Consider the following 19211-nt stretch of genomic DNA (forward strand, 5'->3'; position numbering starts at 1 on the left):
TTTATGCAGGTACAATATAAGGTTTTCATCCTTGTATTTTTTGAAGTTTTCATTTTACATATTAGGTTTTCATCATTTTTAAATATAAAGTTTTCATTTTAGTTTTCATCCTTTTATTTTTTGTAGTTTTCGTTTTATTATTTTTTCTTGTTTATTCCACTTGTTATTTCATTTACTATGATTTTCATTTACTATGTTTTTCTTTTTATTATTTTCTTTTGTTTTATTCTTTAGACCAAATGACTTCCATTTCTGCTATGCTGACATTTTGAAAATTAAAAAATTGCTTAAGATACTTAATAAATAACCTTCACAGACAATTGTTGTATACATTTAAAATAAGTTAAAACAGGAGGGAATGTTACAGGAAAAATGATTCTATGTTTCTTTACCTTCTTTTAAATGTACAATGATGCCTTTTGTCTGCCCTCTCCCTATGGTTAGATTAGTTTAGAATTATCTTTTTAGACTTTCCCAGCAAACACATCTTGTTTCTGGGACATATTGTTTTAGATTGTTTTATCTTCCCTAGCTCTCTGCTGACGAGACTAGCACCATATATGGAGTTGTTTTATTTTATCTGTTTATTATTTGTTATCCTGTTCTCACTGTCTCTGTGCTCTGTGCCTATAAAAATTACCAAGCCACTGTGCATGGTGTGAGTTGTTCTTAGCAGCTCACCCGTGTACACGTTTGATAAAGAAAGTAACTTTGTCTCATTGTGTCTTTATTTCTCCTGGGTCTTTTACAGAGTTTTCCCCCAACAAGTATCCATCCATCTTTCGCTTATCCGGGGCCAGGTCGCGGGGGCAACAGCCGAAGCAGAGAAGCCCAGACCTCCCTCTCCCCAGCCACCTCCTCCAGCGTGTCCTGGGTCTACCCTGGGGCCTCCTCCCGGTGGGACATGCCCAGAACACCTCACCCAGGAGGCATCCTTGTCAGATGCTCGAACCACTTCAGCTGGCTCCTTTCGATATGGAGAAGTAGCAGCTCTCCCGGATGGCTGCACTTCACACTCTATCTCTAAGGGAGAGGCCAGCCACCCTTCGGAGGAAGCTCATTTCCACCGCTTGTATCCGCAGTCTTGTTCTTTGGGTCACTATCCACAGCTTGTGACCATAGGTGAGGGTAGGGACGTAGATTGATTGGTAAATTGGGAGCTTCGTTTTTACACTCAGCTCTCTGTTCATCACAACAGGCCGGTACAGCGTCTGCATCACTGCAGCCGCAGCACCATACGTATTGTAGTTTGTCAGCCAAATTGGTGTTCCCACCTGTGGCCTGTTCCCTCTTTATCCTAATTAGATATCATGTGTATTTCTTCTCAGTCTCTTAGGCTATGTCCACACGTACACGGGTATTTTTGGAAAACTGAGATTTTTAAAAACATCTGCCAGGGTGGAGATTTTTGAAAACTCAGTTTTTTACATTTATGTGTGGACGAGGAAAACAGAGAAAACGCAGCGTCAAAGGTGTGCGCCACGTTATTGTTTCGGTGAAATAAATTTCTACAATGGCGAACTTAGACAAAATACTGTTACTGTTAATTTTACGCTGTGCAGTGTTTAAATGCTTACATATATATATGTAAGCAACAACACCACCTGCGGAGGGAGTTATAACTCCCTCCGCAGGTGGTGTTGTCAACATCCCTTAGACACCTTCACTGGTTATCCTCCTTCACGCCACCACAATAGTTTACACTTTGAGTTTGCCTTTGGGTCGAAACAGCACACGAACCTCGAGTTCCTGACATTGTCCCATACTAAGACTTGAAATAGTGAATCATATTAGAATTGAAAGTGTGACTAAACTTCAATCATATTTTAATTGGTTCTAGTTTTCTAAAGTGTTCACTACAGGAAAGCTGCTTTAGTCAGGGCTGTGAAGAAAGCAATGATGTGGTGGTTCAAAAACCGAGGAGCTGATATGTGGATGTAATGAAAGACAAAGATGACAAAAGAGGAGCTGAAATAAAGGTTTTTAGCTTTAAATGTTATTTAGAAAATGAATGTAAAATGATGAATAAGGGATGGAAAAAAATGTTAGAATGGCAGCATGACAAATGTTAACTTTAATGATTTCTGTGTAATTAAAAATCATTGACCTTCAGTAAAACTCAACAACCGGAACCTGCACAGTGTGTGTTAATCATAATCAAACACAGCACACACATCCTTCTCAAACCTTTTTCCAAATGTTGAATATAAAGTTTTGACACTGCAGGAAAAGTTTTTCTCATTTGGCTGCAGGAACATCTCCAGTGTCTCCATGTCATCTTTTAGGTTGCTCCTGTTCCTGCTGTTTTCTGTTTCAGTGGAGCCAAAATAAGAGACAAGCGATTTATATAACTCATCAAGTCACCATCATCCTCAGCTGTTATTTGAGTTAAATTGAAAAAGTTAAGCTGGAAACTTTAATCCATTTTCCCACTTAGATGTGGGCATGCTGATTAAATAAAGATAAATCTGATGGATAATAACTTCTGACAGCAGTCAATAAAAATGGTCCCTGAGCTCAGTATGTTTGTGACTCTGAGATGGAGGTGAAACATGTGAAGCTGGGCTGTGGTTTACTGCTCTCTTCCTGTCACAGACACTGTTTGACATCTGTTCATCTGTTGGTTTTTGTTCAGGCTGCAGGGATCATTTCTCACTGTGGGGAGCAGACACCCAACAGGAGCAGTAGTAGGTGGCTGAATGATCGAGTTTAACTTTTTCTATTTTCAACTCACAAATGTCCTTGTTTAGCTCAACTAAAAAGTCATTTTTCTGAGGATGATTGTAATCATCTAATCTGATTTCACCATCCCTTTTATCGATAGCAAGAATTGTTCTGAATGTTTCAGTGTTATTTTTCTGGTACCAAACTACCCAGCTGAGACACTGTTCAGTTCCACAGCTGAAGGAGACACTTTGTCCAACTCTCCTGGTCAATGTTAAATCGTCCTGAATCAGCTGTTCTGCTGCCATGGTAACCAGTGCTGTAGAGACACAGACAGATAGATGAAGGTTAGTGTGACAGTGTTTGTTACAGGTTGACTTTGTTGGCTCCTGATTGGCTGGAAACACTCACCTGAACACAGACAGCACAGAGCAGCAGCTGGGAGGAAAAGCATTTTGTGCAGTGGTGTTTCCTCTGGTGAACCTGGGGAGAAGTGGCGCTCTGATGCAGCTGAGGCCAAACAAGGACGAGCTGTGAGATCAGACGAGGGCCACGTGGTTTCTAACAGGTCCTCAAAGCTCCCATCAGCCCCTGCGGCCCACAGATAAGACTGCTGCTGCTGATTGACAGCTCAGCTGAAGCTGCTGTGGTTTCATCGTCTTCATTTCAATCTGACAGCAGATCCAAAAATCTGGGTCACATGATGCACAAACACTCAGAAACATTCATGTCGCTGTGAATTTACTAACACACACTGTTATCTGTGGTTTAACAGCTGTGATGAAAACACTAAATATACAAACTAAATATAACTAAACTATAAATAAATAGAAAAATCTAAAAATAAATAATATGGTTAAATATTTTAAAAGTTCATAAATTGCACTCAAAGTAGTTAAAAAAAACAAAATCATATTTAACAACATTTACAGTGAAATCTTATTTGAAACAAACACATGTGGTTCTGTTGTGTGTTTAAATATGTGCACACTGTGGTTCTGTTGTGTGTTTAAATATGTGCACACTGTGGTTCTGTTGTGTGTTTAAATATGTGCACACTGTGGTTCTTTCCCACATCTTCTAATGTGTTTTGTTCCAAGTTGGTTTCAGACTGAAGGATTCATTAAAGCCTTTTTAAGAATCATTAAAATGATGATCATCAATTCTAATATCTATAAACAGTAATAAAAACAGGGCTGTGTTTCACGTCAGCTTCATTTATTTGTAGCCATGGTTAGATTTCATCTGCAGCAGGCAGTCATCCACCTTTACACACACATTTACACAACAGTACAAAAGTACTTTTTGATTCCTGAAAGAGAAATAAGACAAATGTTGCCTTTGTATCATCTCTGATATGGAAGGGATCATTTGAAGATGTGAGTGAAGGACACAAATATTTGGATCTGGTGTTGTTCTACATTTTAGGACTAAAAGACAGAAGGAAGAAAGTGAAAGTGACTGTGCGAGGCGTTGAAGTCATGAAGTCAAGTGGAGGCCGCTGACTGCTGTTACTTTCTGCTGTACAGGTTCAACAGGGACTCACAGTCAGCCTGCTAGAACATTTGGATGAAGAGAAAAAGGAGGAAAAAGACTTTGAGGGACAAATCCAATAAGATCAGCATGTTTTGAATGTGGGAATACAACAGTTTCCTCCACCATGACACACACTGGAGCCTCTTTTTGCTCACAGCTTCACTGTTTGTCTCAAAGTTCAGTTTGGAGGCCAAAATTGTTGCAACACATTTGTAAGTTTGCACTAATTTCACTGTGTGACCCTTAATGGATGTAATGAAAGAATCAGTCAGTGAAATATGAAGCTGTGCTGTAAGTTTGGAGGAGAAAAGTGTCTGAGTGACTTTAATGAGGTGAACACATGAATACAGAGCACTGACTGACACGTACACACTCCTTTAATGAGTCGCACACATTTTTGTGACTTCATGAAATGTCAAAAATGACACAACAAGCTGCGAGCACATTATTGTGTGTTTGCTGTTTGTGTGCTTTGTTTGCTGTTATGATAGCAGGCATACAGCCATGTTCTCAATGTCTCAGCTATCATTGATTATTGCTGCTCTTCCTCTTCTATTAGGCACTTCAACTCAATGAATGACACACAGAAAGATTTCATGACTGTGTTCTTCACAATAAGGAGAATATGTTATCTGCATCTGAATGACTCATGTTGCCTTGTTTCTACTTTGTTTGCATATTTCTGCTTGTTGGAAAGGATTTTCTGAATCATTCAGTAGTTTTTGTAATAATAACGACATTTAGCAAGACTTCAAAATGATTCTCCAACATTTGCTGTTCAGACTTGATCTGTTCTTACGTGTGTGATATCCAGAATGAAAAACTCAGCTCAGGTAATAAAATGGGAGCTGAGCAGACTGCAGGGGCTTCATGGTCTCTCCTTTGATTCCATTAAAGTTCATTTGTCAGCTGTGAGTTGAGGATTTGAGCTGTTTCTCTCACAGGTGAAGAACACAGATCCTTCCTGGAATCATTCTTGAAGCAGAGTTCCTGCTTGTAACTGTCATTGTGTTATTAAAGTGAAAGCCACAGCTAACGGTGTGGAGGCTGCAGAGCAGAAACCCACACAGCCCGTCTGCTGCAGGAGAGCAAGTTTGGATACAGTCAGTTTGTGCTTCACTCACACGGGTTGTTGTTGATCACACAATGAAAGTAGAATCAAACTCTTCATCTTCAAATCTTTATTGTTCACACAAACACAACTACACTGTTTGACATTTGAAAATCAAACAAAAACTTGTGATAAAAATATTCCTGATGGTTTTTGTTACTACAATAAAAGTCACAATAAGCACAAAAAGAATTCTAACTCAGAGCAACAATACATGTAAAGATGTATTTATTTCAGACGATCTTCTAACTGTTGAAGAAAAAGGCAAAATAAGCTCAACACATCATAACTAACATTTGTGATCAAAGTGATGAATGAGATGAATTGATGAGATGTGATGGTGAGAAAAGGCGAGCAGGAAACAGTCAGTCAGCATGTGTGCAGTTGGTGGACGCTCCCTTGTTTGTGAGCATCATCAGCAGAGAGAGTCCACAGCAGTACACCAGACTCTTCACTATCAGCACTGTGTACAGCAGGCAGAGCAGCTTCACCCTGCACTGAGACTGGAAGGACACTGAAGGACAGACAGACACAAAGAGACAGACAGACAGTCGGGTTATTCCTCTCAGATCAAGGAGAAAAAGTCCAAATAGAAACAGTCACAGCTTCTTCTTCAAGTGGATGAATTGATGTAGTGTTTGTGTCCACTTGGGGGCAGAAGAACTCCACAAGCAGCTAACAAACTGATCTCTGACATATTATGGTCTGTCTGCTGTTTGGTGCTGAGCAGCTAGTGTACAGTGGCTTTATCAGAGCTTGTTGGATGAAGATTTGATCAATTAGTGCAACTTTAAGAGCCTAAACTTGTTCCAGCTGCCTCATTGGACATTGGAGCTGTCCATGCAGAGAGGCAGCAGGTGATCTTACAGTCAGCTGGCTGCAGAGCTGGCAGGTCTGCTGGCTCTCTCTCTGGAGGACAGGAGGCTGCTGGAGCTGGAAGCTCTGAAACAGAAAAGGAGTCAAATGTTTGGAGCTGCAGTGAGAAATGTCAGTCCTCTGCTGCTCTGCTCTCTTTGACAGCATCTCCACATGAAGCTGAATCACTGCTGAACACAGTCACCAAGCCTTCATTACCTTGTTGTGTTCGGGCCTCCACTGTGCCCCCCTCGTGCTTCACCCAGCAGCTGTATTTATATGTGTCAGAATGGCTCCCATCAACCATCCTGATGGCAATGGTGCGTCCCGCCTCTCTGAGCTCCAGCTGCTCTCCATCAGCAGGGGGCAGCTCCTCCGCTTCTCCGCCGTTCTTCTTCTGTCTTTTCCAGGAGAACTGGACCAGAGGAGGAAACATGGCTGAGGCCACACACAGCAGGGAGCTGTTCCCCTCCAGGTGGGCTCTGGATGCTGCTGGGTACACGCTCACCACGGGCTTCACTACCTGCTCATCTGAAGTTTGACAGCAGCAACAAGCAGCACAGACACACATTCACACAGTCAGCAGCAGCTTCCAGCACTGCACTGCATTCAGTCTGATCCTGGAAACTACATGGACTCTGATCACTAAACTACTCATCAGCACAAAGTTCACTACATACACTGGATTCAGCTTCATATCAAACACAGTCATCACCTCATGTCATCATGGCTCACATGAGGAACACTCAGCATGATTTTAATATTAAAATTAAATTCAGTTTAATTCGTCATGTGTTTGCTTTTTATTGTTTTATAGAAATTTAGTTCAGTCCAACTTTAAAATATTTACATTTGTCTTTATACAAGTGAAAAATGTATTTTTCTTATTAGTCCTTAGACACGAGTTCTAACAGAGATCCTCTTCTGTCCAAAAGTAAATTCATCTTTTTTCATATTGTTTTGTACTATTAATAAAATTAAATATCATTTCACAAAATTCAGTTCAGCAGATAAAATTTCCATTCTTCTTGTCTTTGATATATTTTACCATAAAGACCATATTTGTCTTTCAGACTAATTTATTCTTAAATATTTTTGTGTAAAAATTGAAAAAGTAATGCAGTGATTATTTTAATTTATGTTTTTATTCAAATAAAAAACTGTAGCAACTATTTTAAAACACTAAAACTGAAATGTTGAATAAAACGTTTTCAATAATATGAGATATACTTCATGATATTTTTAGTCATAAAAATAAAAATTATATGACAAAATATATTTAATAAAAATTTGTATGTTAAAGTATTTTGGAAAGTTTAAGTATTATTAACTTTTTATTTTCACGTACAAATCCACACACACGACTTCATCTCAGAAATAAATATCAGAGTTTAACGATGTCAAATTCATCCTAAATTTATCTGTCATATCATTTCTGAGTTTTCTAATCAGTATCTGTTTTTATTATTCTATTTACCTTTTTGAAGCAGCTACATGAATGTTTGACTATTAAAAATATTTGTTCCTCAACATAAAGCAAATATTTCCTGAAACCATATTTGTTGTTAATCTATATTAATTTAATTTTAACATCAAATATGATCTTGTGTTGAAAACCAGCAGAATCACTGAGAGGATCAAATCCTAAATATTTGTAACATCACTAATATTTGCAGAAATAAAGAATAACTTTAGTTGTTCAGTGAGATTTCAACATGTTTTCAGAGATTATTGAGCTTTTCTTATGTAACAATGGCTGCAGATGAATTCTCTACTAATGATGAAAAACTAACATGTAAAGCCTGAAGCAGCACAAACTGACTTTAAACACATTTTCAGCTTCTACAATAAAACAACTGAAGGAAAATAAATGTTTGTTCTTACCTGTTACAGACAGTTTAGTTCCAGAGCCAAAGATGAGGTAGGGGTAGCTCCGTCCTGCCACTCCCACAGTGAGACAGACTGCTACAAAAACCTGTCTGCTGTTGAACGTGTCAGCTGAGGTGAATGAGTCCAAATGAGGAAGCAGGATCATATTTCAGCTCCATGATGTGTTTCTCTAATGTTCATATCAACATGACTGTCTCTTCTTCTCTTTTCTTTTAGCCACACTAGCAGCACGGCTCTGATGTTAATGTCAGTCTGTTGGTCAGTCCACTACTTTAGTCCACATGAAAACAGAAAATCACTATATAAGCACCAGTCCATTTATCCCATCAATGATGCACCACTACAATGAAACATGCTGCTGATAGGATCATGGTTTGGCCCATCTGGCTCACCATCATTAATCACACAATCAATTTTGAATTCTAGCAGCAAATTGTAAAGAAAACTATCAGAACATCTGTCTGTGAACTGAATCTCAGGAGAAAGTGGGCCATGCAGCACCACAGTGACACAAACCAGTCACGTTTGTTCTCTTTGTTCCAAATAATGGTGAAAGAAAAAGAATCCAGTGAATCCAGCGAGTGATGTGATGAGTCTCTGATGTCTTTCTGATGTGGTTTTGTTGCGTCCTTCAAACCTCACCTGGTGTATTTTAGAAGAGAAACATGTTGGTCTGCACAGGCTCTTCTATTTTCAACACTGACAGGATTTCCTTTGCTGTTTCTTCTGTCCTGCACATTTTCCTCTGTCTGGGCGAGTCCCCTCACCCATACCGGCTCTGAACTCTACATTACCTGCTGGGTAAGATCAGCTTAACTATAAATCAGTTGTCAAAGGAGCTTGCAAAGAAAAGCGTCTGGACTTCTTTAAGTTACTTGAAGACGTTTCACCTCTCATCCGAGAAGCTTCTTCAGTTCTAAGGTCAAATGGTGGAGAGTCCCAGATATAAACCTAGTGGGAGTTTCCCCCCACAGAGGGACAAAAGGACCCCCTGATGATCCTCTAATCGCCTGAGCCAAGGTGTGAAATTGGGCGTGGGTCACAATCATCCAGGGTTTCGGGTGAGTTCATTGTGAAACCTGGCCTCACCTTATCATGCGATTTCCTGAGATCAGATGGCCCAGGATGTGAGTGGGCGTTAAGGCGTCTGGGAAGGGATCTCAAAACTGGATTATAGATGGCAGAGAGTTGGTGTCGTAAACCCCCACCTCTGTTCAAAGATGGTCGCTCACAGCTTCTTTCACTCCTCTTTTAAACCATCTGTCCTCTCTGTCCAAAATGTGAACATTGGCATCCTCGAAAGAGTGACCTTTGACTTTTAGATGCAGATGGACTGCTGAGTCTTGTCCTGTGGAGGTGGCTCTTCTGTGTTGTGCCATGCGCTTGTGAAGTGGCTGTTTGGTCTCTCCAATGTAGAGGTCTGAGCATTCCTCGCTGCACTGTACAGCATACACCACATTGTTAAGTTTGTGTTTTGGAGTTTTGTCTTTCGGGTGAACCAGTTTTTGTCTGAGTGTGTTGCTGGGTCTGAAATGCACCGGGATGTCATGCTTGGAGAAAACTCTCCTGAGTTTCTCTGATACACCGGCTACATAGGGGATGACAATGTTGTTGCGTCTGTCCTTCTTATCCTCCCTCGCTGGTGTCTGATCTTCTTTTCTGTGCATCTTTGCTGACTTTATAAAAGCCCAGTTAGGATAACCACATGTTTTAAGTGCTTCCTTTACATGTGTGTGTTCCTTCTTTTTCCCTTCAGGCTTAGAGGGAACATGTTCTGCCCGGTGGTGTAGGGTCCTAATTACTCCAAGTTTGTGTTCCAGAGGGTGATGGGAGTCAAAGAGGAGGTACTGGACTCCCCACCATTTGACTTTAGAACTGAAGAAGCTTCTCAGATGAGAGGGGAAACATCTTCAAGCAACTTAAAGAAGTCCAGATGCTTTTCTTTGCAAGCTCCTTTGACTACGTTCATTTGTGTGTCCCTCTTGTTGTGCTTTTCCCTCATTCCCCTCTGTGTATTTATTGTGTGTGTTTGCCTTTGCTCCACGTTGGATTGTCTGCGTTTCCTCCACTCATCTTCTCCTGTGGTTTTTGAAAACATTTCATCCAAGAAGCTTCTTCAGTTCTGAGAGCAAATGGTGGAGAGTCCCAGAGTTTTAAGCCCCGTTGGGAGTGGGACTCTCCACCATTTGACCCTAGAACTGAAGAAGCTTCTTGGATGAGAGGTGAAACATCTTCAAGAAACTTAAAGACGTCCAGATGCTTTTTTTCAAGTGTCTTAGAGTATGATGACCTGAATGACAGAGAACCTTCACAGACATATTGGCGAGAAAGGGCCCCGCCCAGGCCACAGACATGTTGGACATCCTCATGTCTGTGTTCTGTGCTGAGTGGAAATCCAGGTCTTCTTGATATTTTGCCCTAACATGGCAAAAAATTACAAAACCAGTTTGCAGGTTCACATGTTGGTCTGCGATCAATCATCTCTGCTGGAATCTGAGGCTCTGAGCCTAAACATTTTACTGCTGGTAGTGATGTGTTGTTGTCAGTGTTGGTCAAGTTACTTGAAAAAAGTAATCAGTACTGATTACTTCCCCAAAAAAGTAATAAATTACTTTACTGATTACTTATTTTCAAAAGTAATTAATTACTTAGTTACTTAGTTACTTAGTTACTTTTTAAAAACACGATTTACAACCTGAATAGGTGATAAAGCGATAGATCTTTCAGCCCAATTCTACTTTTTCTACATAATCCTTCATACAAAATGTAATTGTAGCGGTAGTCTACTGTTCCCATAAGGCTGTGTGTGGGGGAAGCTTCCGGGTTATGAGTAAAGTTGGAAAATATCACCCGAACACGCTGCGTCCAGTGTCATCATTTATACGTGGTGTCAGAAGTGCGAACGGAGGTCTCCACAGTTTTTTCTTTTTTTGAGTACAGTACGGTGCAGTTAACTGCGAGAGAAGTTTTCGCATCGGTAACCCGAACAAGACCGGCATGCAGGTGAAGCGCGGCCGAGGCTGTGAGCGGCGCTAGCAACAGGGCGCGTGTGCGCGCGCGGTCGAGCACGAGCCTCACATGTCGGAGGGAGGAGACGGGGTCGGCGCACCGGAAAGCTTGGATTCTGAACGCGAGGAAGCCAGAGATCCACACGTCACGATGGCGACCACGGTACCAATAACACCCCCAGAAACATTTGACTTTTCTCATCCTGCCAAATGGCCAAAGTGGATCAGAAGGTTCGAAAGATTTCGCATTGCAACCGCTCTTGATAACAAATCAGACGAGTATCAAGTTAACGCACTCCTGTACGCTATGGGAGACGCTGCTGCTGATGTTTTGGCAGTTTTACCACTGTGCGATGCAGATAAAAAGAAATATACAACTGTCAAAGAGGCATTTGAAAAACATTACGTAGGAAAACATAACGTAATTTTTGAAAGAGCACAGTTTAACTCCAGATGGCAACAGGTTGGGGAAAGTACAGAGTCGTTCATAACTGCTGTGCACAAACTTGCAGAAAATTGTGCATTTGGAGCACTCAAAGACAAACTCATAAGGGACAGAACTGTAGTGGCATAAAAGACAAAAGACTGTCCGAGCTTCTGCAAATGGACTCAGAGTTGACTCTTGTTAAAGCCATTGAGAAAGTTAGGCAGAGCGAAACGGTAAAGAAACAACAATCAATACTTCACTGCAGCGCGGCAGTGGAGAAAACACTGAACATGGACACAATACGGACAAATACAACACGCGGGAAAACGCAGACGTGGCAGAAGAAAGAACAAAAGCCAATCAAGCAAAGTGGAAAGGAATGTGGCCGCTGTCGTCGCAAGAACAAACACTCATGGAAAGAATGTCCAGCCAAAGAGGTACAGTGTCGAAAATGTCAGAAAAAAGGGCACTTTGCTGCGGTCTGTCGCAGTAGTGAAGCTGCAGCGCTACGCGAAGTGACAGAAAATCAGAAAGATACAGACAGCGAGGATTGTGTGTTCTTGGGTGAAGTAGAGACCGGGAGGTCACAGCCCTGGGTGCAAAAGGTCAAGTTAAATGGGGGAAATGTATATTTTAAACTCGACACAGGGGCGGATGTTACATCTATTCCAGAGGGTTTGTACAGTCCAGACAGGGATGGTAAGCTGCAGAGACCCAGAAAGAAGTTACTAGGGCCGGGCAGTAACCCACTCAATGTTAAAGGCTGCTTCGAGGCACAGCTAGCAGTGAAAAGGTGCAGTGTTTCCCAAGACGTCTACCTTGTGTCAGGTCTAGTACAGCCACTGCTAAGCAGGCCAGCGTGTGAGGCCTTGTGTACAGAGTAAGCACAGTAACGGAATCGGTGACAGATTTCAGGGCAGCATACCCAGACGTTTTTAAAGGTTTATGCGTGCTGAGGGAGCCTTATCACATTGAGCTAGAGCAAGGAGCTGTACCAATAGCCCTATCTGCCCCAAGACGTGTTCCTCTTCCCCTCAGAGATGCAGTGAGAAATGAGCTGCACAGAATGGAAGAAATGGGTGTTATCTCCAAAGTCACTGAGCCTACAGAGTGGTGTTCTGGCATGGTAGTGGTCCCCAGACCAGCAGGAAAGCCCCCCAGAATATGTGTGGACCTCACACCCCTGAACACAGTAGTCAAAAGAGAAAGACACATCCTCCCAGCAGTAGATCAAACACTAGCGATGATGAAAGATCCTAAAGTGTTCACAAAGCTTGACGCCCGGTCTGGATTCTGGCAAATTCCGCTCACGCCAGAGTCAAGGCCACTCACTACCTTCATCACGCCTTTTGGAAGGTTTCAGTTCAACCGCCTTCATTTTGGCATTGCATCGGCGCCGGAACATTTCCAAAGGCGAATGTCACAGATGCTGGAAGATTTTGAAGGGGTGATTTGTCACGCCGATGATGTGCTTATATATGGCAGAGACAGGCAGGAGCACGACCAGAGGTTGCACTGTGTCCTTCAAAAGTTTCAGAAGGAGGGTCTCACTCTGAATGAGAAGTGTGAGTTTGCTAAAAGTCCAATAATCTTTGTGGGACACAAAGTGTCAGCAAAAGGCATTGAGGCTGATCCCAACAAGATAACAGCAAACCAGCAGCTGCCACAGCCTCAGAGTGCGGCAGATATGCGCCGTCTCATGGGCATGGCCAACTATCTTGCCAAGTTTATGCCACAACTAGCCACAATCACCACACCATTAAAGGAACTGCTAAAAGACAGAAACGAGTGGATATGGGCGGAGCCACAGGAAACAGTGTTTAGGAGACTAAAAAGGATATTAAGCTCTCCGGAAGTGCTCGCTCAGTACTCCAACTCAGCAGATACACGAGTCACTGCAGATGCATCGCCATACGGTATTGGAGCTGTTCTCACTCAGAAACAGTCTGACCACTCCTGGCGACCGGTCACATATATCTCAAGAGGTCTCACAGGCACAGAGAAACGCTACGCGCAGATAGAAAAGGAGGCGCTCGCTGTAACGTGGGCGTGTGAACGACTGTCATCTTATCTCATGGGATTACAGTTCACTCTAATCACAGATCACAAAGCCCTGGTCCTCTTCTGAGCACAAGAGGCCTGGACGACCTGCCTCCACGCATCCTGAGATTCCGCCTCAGGCTGCTGCGCTTTACTTTCACCATTGTCCATGTTCCAGGGAAGAACCTCGTCACCGCTGATGCTCTCTCACGAGCACCGCTGGCGGGGCCTCCTTCTGCTGGGGCATCTTCAGCTGGAAAAAGAGGTGGAGGTTTTCGTGGACGGTGTAGTTTCCCATCTCCCAGCAACAGATAAAAGGCTGGAGGAGATTAAGTTGGCGCAGGAAATGGATGACCTGTGTAGAAAGGTGGTGTATCAATGTGGGACAGGCTGGCCAGAAAAAGGTAAACTAGATCCAGAGTTAAAGGGGTACTGGCAATACAGAATGGACTTCAATCTAGTCCATGGTCTTCTCATGAAAGGGAAGAGACTCGTGATACCACCTCAAATGAGAGCAGAGGTTTTGTCACGTTTGCATGAAGGCCACCAGGGCGTTTCAAAATGCAGGGCCAGAGCAAAAGAGTCGGTGTGGTGGCCGGGCATCTCAACCCAAATACGTCAGATGGTAGACAGGTGCGAAACATGTCAAAAACACAGGTTACAGTGCCGTGAACCAATGCTGGCGACTCCTGTTCCTGACCGCCCATGGCAAAAAGTCAGTATGGATCTGTTCGAGTGGTCAAAGAAACATTTCCTGCTGATTATTGATTTTTTCTCAAGGTACATTGAGATAGCTGAACTGAGACACACAACAGCAGAGGTCACTATTAATGATATAAAAGAGGCCTTTGCAAGACATGGCATTGCCAAGACTGTGGTATCGGATAACGGGCCGCAGTTTTCCTCAGAACAGTTCAAGCACTTTGCCAAAGAGTATCAGTTCACACATGAAACGAGCAGCCCCAGGTACCCCCAAGCCAATGGGGAGGCAGAACGCGCTGTTCGTACCATTAAAGACTTGTGGAAAAAGGACTGTGACTACACCAGAGCACTGCTAGCGTACAGGGCCACCCCACTGGAACATGGGCTCTCGCCGGCGCAGTTGCTAATGGGGAGACACCTGCGGACCACGCTGCCACAAGCTGTGGCAAAGCTGGTGCCAAAGTGGCCCGACCTACAGGCTTTTCGCAAAAAAGATGAGGAGGGGAGGCGTGAGCAGGCAAAACACTACAACCGCAGACATAGAGTCAGACCGCTTCTGGAACTATCGTCAGGACAGAAAGTGTGGATTACCACTGAAGGAACCACTGGAGCAGCAGTTGGACCTGCCCGTGCTCCCAGATCCTATGTGGTAGAGACAGACAGGGGTTTTCTGAGGAGAAATAGGAGCCACCTCAGACCGACCAGATCTGGTCGAGTGGTGAGACCTCCTGAAAGACTGGATGTGTAATTCTCTGAAGTTATCCATTCATGCCCTATTCAAAGCTGGGTTAAGCTGTTAGAGATGTTTATAATAATGTGTTTCATTTAAATGTAAGTGAACAAATGAGGGACGTGTATAATTTTCACGTTTCATGATGCTCCCCATTTCTGTTCTTATGAGCTGTTAGAGTTGTTATGAAGTATGTCTTTAGCTAAAAGGAGGAGGTGTAGCGGTAGACTACTGTTCCCATAAGGCTGTGTGTGGGGGAACTTCCGGGTTACGAGTAAAGTTGGGAAACATCACCCGAACACGTTGCGTCCAGTGTCATCATTTATACGGTAATCAAATGGAAAAGTCTCTTTTTAAAACTAGTTTTATTAGTTTTAATCTTTTAACTTTATGCATCAAGCAAAAATTTAATTATATGCAACATTCTCTGACTGGAAGAAATTTGTTTAATATTTAAACCTATTTTCTGCACATTCCAGCGCATAAAATATATATATTTTTTGTGTTAACACTCACTCTTTCAAATAGATGCAAGTAAAACACATCAGAAAATAAATAAAGTCAAAGACTAGTGGTCCTTTTGCTCTATTTTCACCTGTAAAGCAGGAGTAGGTTAGGCGGAGGTCTGAGCGACCCAGGATCCCTGAGCAGTTATGAATTATATTATTATTGTATGTATATTTGGTGTTGCTGTCCTTCTCCCTGTTTGCGTGTGTGTGTGTTTCGACGGGCGCCTTCAGGCCTGGTGGGTGTAGCCCTGCTGGCGGTCTGGCCACACCCGAAGCCACACACCTGCTGCTGATCAGGCCTCGTCGGGAGCTCCCACCGACGCGGGATCATTGCTTGAGACTCCACGTTAGTCACCCAGTTGTGCTTGGTGTGTGTGTATGCCCGCGGTTGTATGTGTCCTGCTTCTATTGTGTCCCCAGGAGAGGGGTGGAGTGCCAGACAGCAGCCAGCACGGGGAGTGCTGAGACACGGGAGCGGAGAGCACAAACACTGGGAGAAGACACGACACGGGAGTCTGGGGAAAGCACGGGGATTTATTGTTGTTTAGTTTCATACACTGTAAATAAACGCACTGTTTACACACAGAGCACCGCGCCTGGGTCCTCCTTCCCTACACCCCCATGGTCTGCCAGCCAGACCGTGACAATATTGTCCATTGTTGATCTGCACACAGCTGTTGTCACGAACGCCGCACTTGCTTACGTCACTGTCATGAGACATTCTCGCAAAAAATCACGGTTTTAGTAACGCAGTAACGCAGCGTTCCTACGGGAAAGTAATCTAATTACCGTTTTTGCAATAGTAATCCCTTACTTTACTCGTTACTTGAAAAAAGTAATCGGATTGCAGCAACGCGTTAAAAGTAACGCGTTACTGCCCATCTCTGGTTGTTGTTACCTGTTTGTGACAAATAAAAAACTTGAATCCTCTCCTACTGGAGATCTTCACATTTTGTCCATCCAATTAAGTTGTTGACATCTGATCATACAATGTCCCCCCCATCATCTATTTCTAACTTTTTTTAAAAAAGTTTGCTTAAAGACCTCATGTCACGAGCTGCAGGGGGCAGACCGTGTGGAGAGAGTAGAGGACCCAAGCGCAGACAGAGGCAAGGAGACAAAACTGCACTTAACGAAAAGCCAACCTTTATTTAGGGCTGAAAATTCACAAAAATGCAAAACTGAGGGAAAACCTGAACATAAACTGGGAAACTAGAACTCTCACTGTGACTTCATAACTTACTGTGACCTGACTGGGAAACTGTGACAAGGGGTACATACAGAAGGAAACACAGACAACGCGACACTGAGCACAGGAAGACTGAGGACTTAAATACACACATGAGGTGATCAGGGGAAGTGGAGACACATGAGGACACAGCTGGAATGAAACATAATGACACAGGGGAGAGTAAAACTAACCACACGAACACAGAACATAAGACCCTTTTCAAAATAAAATAGAGAACATGAAGACTTATACACGACAACAAAAGCTTAACAGACCTAAAACACATGAGACTGGACAAGGAACCACAAACAGAAACCATGGAGTTAGATGATATATAATCACTAACCTAAACCTCCACTAAACCCGAAATAAGAATAAACACACAAACTTATATTCACCAAACTAACATGAAAACGTCAAACCTACAAAATAAAACTCAAAACACTGGGTCAGAGACCGAGCCTGTGACACCTTCATTACATTTTCTTCATTTCTGTAATATTCTTAACACAGAAAATTCCATTACATACACATGAAAATATGCTTCACATCTTGTTTTATGCAGTTTATGCAACTTTACTTCCATCAGGACATTTTCACAAGAACATTCATTGTCCTTTTTTACTCCAGTTATACACAAACCCATTCTTTTACTGTTTATCAATCACAGTTCACTCAATATGAATTTCTTTTAAATAAATCATATACAGTGGAACCCCGACTTACGAAGTTAATTCGTTCCAGAGGGTCTTTCGTAGGTCAAATTTTTCACAAGTCGAAGCACATTTTTCCATCGCCTTTTGAGTGAGGCGGTGCTGGCTGCAGACGAAGTTCTTGGTGGAGGAGGAGGTGGTGGAGGTTGAAGAAAGCATACGTATGCATGTGTAACCCAGCTGGAGAAACGGGTAAAAATAAGATGAGCTTTATAAGGTATTTGTTTAGTTTCAGAATCATTCTTTTATTTGTTTTATTTTATTGTCACAAGAAGTGAAAAATGTGTTTATTTCCACACTTCCTGCTGTGCCTAGCAGGAGCTTTTATTTTGAAGGTTAACAGGAAGTTGTGTGTTTTAACATGGCGTATTGATACCAGCCATTCGAGGAAAAGAAAAATCTGAAGCTATCTTGATTAGCAGCAGAAACTGCCGCAGTTACGGAAGCAAGGCTTCATAAAAGTTGTCAAAGAGTGTTCAGAAGTTATCGGCTAACATTTCAATAGTGAGTTGAATGTTAGACAGAGCTGCCGAAATCAGCAGAGGTGGCGGCTAAGTTAATAGTGTTCCACGTGTCTCGAGTACTACAATTTTTCAGGATGTCAGGTCTTTTAGTGAGCTTTGAGCTCCACGAGAAAAGACCAGTGATTCCAATTGATGGCGAGCCTCCCAGTGTGATTTCCAGGATCCAGATCTGCACAACCAGTCAGACGGCCAATGGTTTATCTGGTTTCTGGTAGGATTCCACCAGTCACCCCGGCTGGCAACAGTGAACGGATAAAAAGAGTGCACTCTAGACTATAAAAACACTAAGTGTGAAACTTCACCCTTTTTTTGCTGACTGACAGATCATTGCAGATCATTCCCTCATTCGATCTGTGTTTTGACTTGACTGACCCTCTACTCTATAAACTCTGAGGAACAAACTGAACTATAAGGTTGCAACTAGCAAATACTTTCAAAGGGACAATTTTAAATTTTTATTTTAAGGGCCCTAGTTGTTGTTTTGCTGTGAAAACTGTTATTGTCAAAGTCTGAAATTTCTGTGTGTTATGATTATTCGCACTCATGTCCAGCTCATCCCCGAATCTAGAGTGAGGTGTACTTACCCAGGAGTGGGTTACACATGCATACATACGTACGTGTACATGTACATAACATTATGGAATTTAATTAATTTTTTTTTCTTTATCTATGTCGTTACGTGGGCATTTTGCCGTATCACGGGCAGAAATATTGCCGTTAAGTGCCTTCGTAACTTGAACTTTTCATTAAATGGGGTCTTTGTAAGCCGGGGTTCCACTATTATAAAAGTCAGAGATGAAGAAACCGGTGCCTGCGTGTCTCATAACACACACAAACACACACACACACACACACACTCAAAGGACAAACTCTCAGAGGCCTAATTTTCAGGATCATAATACTGGTTAACTTAAACATATTTATATTTAATATTCTGATCTGTATGGTGCAATTATGCATAATTAATCTTCAGTAAGATCACATATAAATTATGGTTCTGTGTTTAAAGTTTACAACACTTGATGCTGTTTCTCTGATTCAGAATCACTTGAAAGATGAGTTGATGACATTTCTTATCTCCCTGCATTCCTACAGACCAGATTATTTGCTTTTAACATATTTGGAGAATATTAAATGAAAATTGTTGTATTTTAGCCTCCTGTCACGACACCCTCTCAGCTGTAATAACAGGTGGCAGCGGGGGGGTCGGGGGGCTTCAATCTCTTTCTACCCCCAGGTCACATGACACTTTGCCAGCAGCATCATGCTGT

This window comes from Astatotilapia calliptera, chromosome 18 (genome assembly GCF_964374335.1).
Source record: "Astatotilapia calliptera chromosome 18, fAstCal68.1, whole genome shotgun sequence".
Lineage (NCBI taxonomy): Eukaryota > Metazoa > Chordata > Actinopteri > Cichliformes > Cichlidae > Astatotilapia > Astatotilapia calliptera.